Source organism: Rhagoletis zephyria, unplaced genomic scaffold (genome assembly GCF_001687245.7).
Source record: "Rhagoletis zephyria isolate East Lansing unplaced genomic scaffold, Rhagoletis_zephyria_1.1 Rzeph_scaffold_06336, whole genome shotgun sequence".
Taxonomy (NCBI): domain Eukaryota; kingdom Metazoa; phylum Arthropoda; class Insecta; order Diptera; family Tephritidae; genus Rhagoletis; species Rhagoletis zephyria.
Window position 1 is genome coordinate 3974 of NW_016163419.1, and position 5583 is coordinate 9556.

Genomic DNA, 5583 nt, shown 5'->3' on the forward strand with positions numbered 1-5583 from the left:
CGTCGTCATATAACGCCTCAATTGCTTCCCATAAGGCGTCATGCGGTGCAACCTCATCCTTGGTAGCCTGGCCTACAAGATGATCGTGATTAAGAGTGAATCGCTGAAAGTGTGTTTCCAATGATTTAAGCTCGTGCTTCAGTTGAAATACGTCGTGGGTTTCGCAGCTGGCTTCACACACCCGCGCATGTATGCGCTTGATAGCATTGACGGCCGCTGAGCGCCAGTTTAATTCCGCCATGTTCACCAAAATGAAACAAAAACAATATATACATATGTTGTCCCCACAGGAGGCACCAAGAAATGTTACAATGATGTTACCAATATAATCCTTTATTGAAGAAAGAAGAACTTTTACAGTTGAAATTTGCCTTTTATACCTTGNAATGATGTTACCAATATAATCCTTTATTGAAGAAAGAAGAACTTTTACAGTTGAAATTTGTCTTTTATACCTTGGAAAAAATAAGTAAGATGTACAATGAAAGGAAATGTCAAATCATCAAGACTCGAAAGTCGAGGCTCGAAGCAAATGAATTCAAGTGAATAGAAAACAAGGTTGCATTAATTCTAAAGTACTTAAGTGACTTAATCATATTGAACANTTGTCTTTTATACCTTGGGAAAAATAAGTAAGATGTACAATGAAAGGAAATGTCAAATCATCAAGACTCGAAAGTCGAGGCTCGAAGCAAATGAATTCAAGTGAATAGAAAACAAGGTTGCATTAATTCCAAAGTACTTAAACGACTTAATCATATTGAACACTCATTGAAATTATTTTCAGCGTCTCACTCGACCAAATGAGTAAAATCCAGCTGGGTAGACTATACTCGATAGAGACAAAAATTGCCGCCACAAATAAGAGTTAGTGTGTTCTTGTTTTGGTGGAAATTACTTTTAGTCATTTTTGAATTAGTGTAAGTGCTCATTTGCACTAATTTTTATGGATCATGAATAAGTACACTAATCTTATTAGTACTCAAAGCCTGTCTCTGATAGGGATGTAAAAATTTTAATCAAGGAGTTGCCGCTTTCCTCTTTTTGCGTGGGTTTTTATAATAAAAAAAAGTTTCAAAACAATAAAAAAACTCATTGCTGTTCCGGCATCTGTAAAACTTCATATGGGAAGATGTATAAGAAGCCAACTTGCTATAAATTCATGATTCAATAATTCAAGGTTTGCTCACTAGTGACTTTAGAGTTTTGCTTAACTCCCTTACAAAAGCTTTGCAAGCACACACGAACCCACACACAGTGCCTTGCTTAGTCGATGTTCAGACACGAATACTATTGTTGCGGCAACACGAAGCTTGAAGGGAAAGGAGCGACGAGGAAAGGGGACGGGTACCGTGTTGCTCGTACTCGGGCAACACGCTTTGTGCTCTCGTTCGTCTGAACAATTGAAGTTGGCGGTTCACAGCTGGCAACAACAATTACGTACAAAAGAGTTGCTGTGTGTGTGAATGCAAAGGGCAGCACTAAAAGAGAAATCGCCGATAATAAGCAACTCGAGTTTTCGTGTCTGAACACAGACTAATACCATTTTCCCAGGGCATCCTAAATTACTTTACGATCGCGAATTACCCCATTCCCACGAGAACATTCTTAATTCGTCCTGAAATATCCTAGCCATAAATGCGATTGCTTTATAAAAAAGAGGACCATTTTTAAATATGTGTGTTTCTGCTCTCTAGAAAATAATTTATGCAATCTCACATACGCGGTTTTGCATTATCTTGATGCATTTTGTTGATACGCAGTTTTGTACTTTAATGGTGCATTTACATGCTGCCATGAAGCCATATGAACTGCTGATACACTAAAAGAGAGGGACTACATGTTCCAATGAGGAATTAAATGATATCGAGTGGGATGTACATAATAAATATTTTCATATGAAAAATTATGGGGAGATACTGTAAACATACTGTTGTGATACTGCTATGAGGAGGGTTTTGTCGAAGGCTGAGATGAGCTCAGCCGATCCAGAGTCCAGCCTAGGTCCCACTAACCCCCACCAAATAAAACACACTATTTCCGTGTATTTACCTCGAACACACACACACACAGCGATATGACTAGAGTGCCAGAAACCTTATGTCCAAAGAGAGGGAGAGAGCGAGAGAGTGAGAGGTAACGTTCGTTGTTGTCGGACGGTCGGGCCGGAGTGGATGACGATGAGAGCGCTAGCAGCACGGATGACTCTCAGGAGCGGCGGAGCAACGGTGAGGGCGCTAGCAGTGCGGCGGGTGACTCTTGGCAACAGCGAAGCAACGGTGAGAGCGCTAGCAGCACAGTGGGTGAGTCCCAACAACTGTTGAGCAACGGTGACCAGCGGCGAGCGGCCCGACGGGTGATCTTCGGCAGCGGATGACTTCTAATAGCAACGGATGGTTCGTACTGTTACTCGGCAATCGATGGAGCGACCTAGCGAGACTCCGTCAGGTACCGCCGCTCCCATAATTGCACACTACGTGAGGTGCGGCGGTAACCGCGGCTCGGCCAGCCGGAGACGATTTAGTGCGTCCGAAGACACACCACTAGACGCCAACCGGCTGGTCAAGCGATGTTTGGGTTAACTAGTCAGAGACGATTTGGTGCGTCCGAATACACACCGCTAGGCGCAACCGACTAGTCAAGCCCAACTCAACCCATTTAGAGAATTTATCGACCAGGACGAGGAGGCACGTGTTTCCTTGTTTGGAGCGTGTAAGTGGTCCGACAAAGTCGGCCGTGACGACTTCCCATGTTCGCGAGCACTGAATGGTGGCCATTAATCCTGCTGGTCGTCTTTGTTCCACCTTGTACTCGGCGCAGGACAGGCACCTTCGTACATGTTTGAGTACGTCACGTTACATCCCAGGCCAGTAGTAGTTCTGCTGTGCTCGTTTGAGAGTTTTCTTGACGCCTAGGTGTCCGGCTGCTGCGGCGTCATGCACCTCTTGCAGGATATCTGGTCTGCGACTGGTGGGGATGCAGAGCTTCCATCGCGGCGCACGGGAGAGCTTGTTGCGCGGCGCGATGTGGCGGAACAATCTATTGTCGATGATTTGGTAGTCCGGGTTGCGGCTAGGCTGTTGCTGTACTGTCCTCAGTTTTCTCTCGTACCACTCGCTGGTGCTGGTTTCCACGGTGTAGAGTGTGTCTGCTCCATCATCGGTTGTTGTCAGGGTACACCGTGAGAGTGCGTCTGCTACTACGTTCAGCGCTCCCTTTCGATATTCGATGTCAAAATTATACTGTTGGAGTTCGAGCGCCCACCTCGTCAGTCATCCGGATGGGTTCTGCAGCGAGTGTAGCCACTTCAATGAGTGGTGGTCGGTAATTACTGTGAAGTGGTATCCTTCCAGGTACGGTCTCACCTTGCGGATTCCCCATAGCACGGCGAGCCACTCCTGCTCGGTGGCTGAATGACGCTTCTCCAGGTCGTTCAGGCTTCGGCTGGCGTACGCTACGACTCTCTCGTGGTCGGAGTGACGTTGAAACAGGACCACTCCGAGCCCTTCTCCGGTGGCGTCGGTTTGGAGGAAGAAGGGGCGGTTGAAGTCGGGGCAGCAGAGTACTGGCGCGCTCGTCAGCTTCTGTTTTAATGCAAGGAGCGCGTTTGCTTGTGGTGCGTCCCATGCCAAAGTCTGGCCTTTTTTCAGCAGTTGGTTGGGTGGTGCTGCAACTGTGGAGAAATCGGCGACGAAACGACGGTACCATGATGCGAGACCGAGGAATCGACGAAGCTCTCGGATATTTTGAGGCGCTGGATTCTCTCGTACGGCGGATATTTTTGCAGGATCAGTGTGTATTCCCTCTGAGCTTACTTCTGTTGCACAAAGCTACATTTATGGAAGTTCACCTGCATCCTCTTCCTTTGGAGTCGTTCGAGCACCTCGCGTAGATTGTTCATGTGTTCCTCGAAGATGTCTCCTAGGATGATTATGTCGTCTAGATACGCGAATAATTTCGGCTGTAGTTTGGGGCCGAGGATCGTGTCGAGAGCGCCCTGGAATGTCGCTGGCGCGGAGTGTAACCAGAATGGCATGACTCTCCACTGAAACAGCCCTCTCTCTGGGACGGTGAAGGCGGTGTACGGCCGTGATCCTTTGGCTAGGGGTATCCGCAAGTAGCCATTCTTAAAATCAATCGTGGATATGTACTTCGCCTCTCTGAGCTGGTCCAGTATTGCTCCGATCCGGGGCAGCGCATATGCGTCTTGTTCGCTCCAGCTTCCTTGCCTCACCAGGACAATCGGTGAGCTGTACGCGCTCTTTGATGGTTCGATCCGCTTAGCCGCCAGTAACTCATCGACTTCAGCATTGATCACCTGTTGCATGGCCGGATTGCGGGGGTAGTAACGCTGTTTCAGCGGCCGGTTGTGCTTAAGGGTGATCACATGCTCAGCGGCAGTGCTAGGTCCGTTAATTCTGCTGAAGGTCTGCTGGTGGTGTGCCAGGAATTCGGCCAGCTGCTTATTCTGTTCTCCGTTCAGATGTTCTCTCTCGGTTAATGTGTACAGCTGGGCGGGTGCACCCGTCGTTCGTGGGGTAGGTGCAGGCAGTAGTTGTCCATCCAGGGTGAGGATGGCCCCTCTGTCCCTAAGGAAATGCATCCCCAGGATCATGCGTTCGGCGAGATTTGGGAGTGCCGAAGCCAGGGTGGTTGTTGCTCGCTCACTGTACATTATCCTTACTAGGTAAGTGTACAAGCTGGAGACGTAGGTTGTACATTTCTGTGACTAGGTCGATGCTGGATTTTCCTCTCTTCCAGGTGTTGACGTATGGACTTGTCGATATAGGTGAGCGTTGCGCCGGTGACCAATAGTGCCCGTACGCTCATACCTTCTACGCTCACATTGATGTAGTAGCGACCATCTACTTTGCCTCCTTGTTGGGTGTTAGTGTCCACAGGGAAAGCGGCGATCGGAACTGTTCCGGTGCTGCGTATTTTGCAGGGCGGCTTAACGGTGGCAGTGTTGCACGGACAATCCCGGGAGAGGACGTTATCTCGACCGCACCTAGAGCAGAACAGTCTTTTCGTCCTTCGGCATCGGAAGCGGAAGTGCCCGCGCCCTTTACAACGCCAGCAGGATTCCTCTCTGCTGTACCTTTCTTCTAGGGGAGTTAGGCTGTGTGCTGCTTGTGTGCTGTTTCTGGCCTCTTCGCCTTTCAGAAGCTCAAATTCGGCGGTGAGATCCATAAGCTCCTCGATTGTTTTAAACTCCCCTCGCTTGACGAAGAGACGATACTCCAGGTGGTCCTCTCCACACATAGTCGGGAGTTGGCGTATAAGCGTTTGTGGTGCCAAGATATAATCCTTGGCCTTCTCTCGGTTTTGTTGGCGTCGCTGCTGGATGGCATCTTCAAGCTGACTCATGTGTCGCCGTGGGAGGAAGAACCGTTCTATTTCTGCACGGAATGCTGCCCACGAATTTATCTTTGGTTTTCGCACGCGGAACCATTGTAGGGCCTTCCCGCGTAGCACTTAAGGTAGGATTGGGAGGAGGTTGTCCAGTGGGATGCGGTAGCATTCGGCTAGCTCTTCTATCCCCTCCAAGAAGTCGTGTAGCGCGTCGCCTCCCAAAAAATGTAC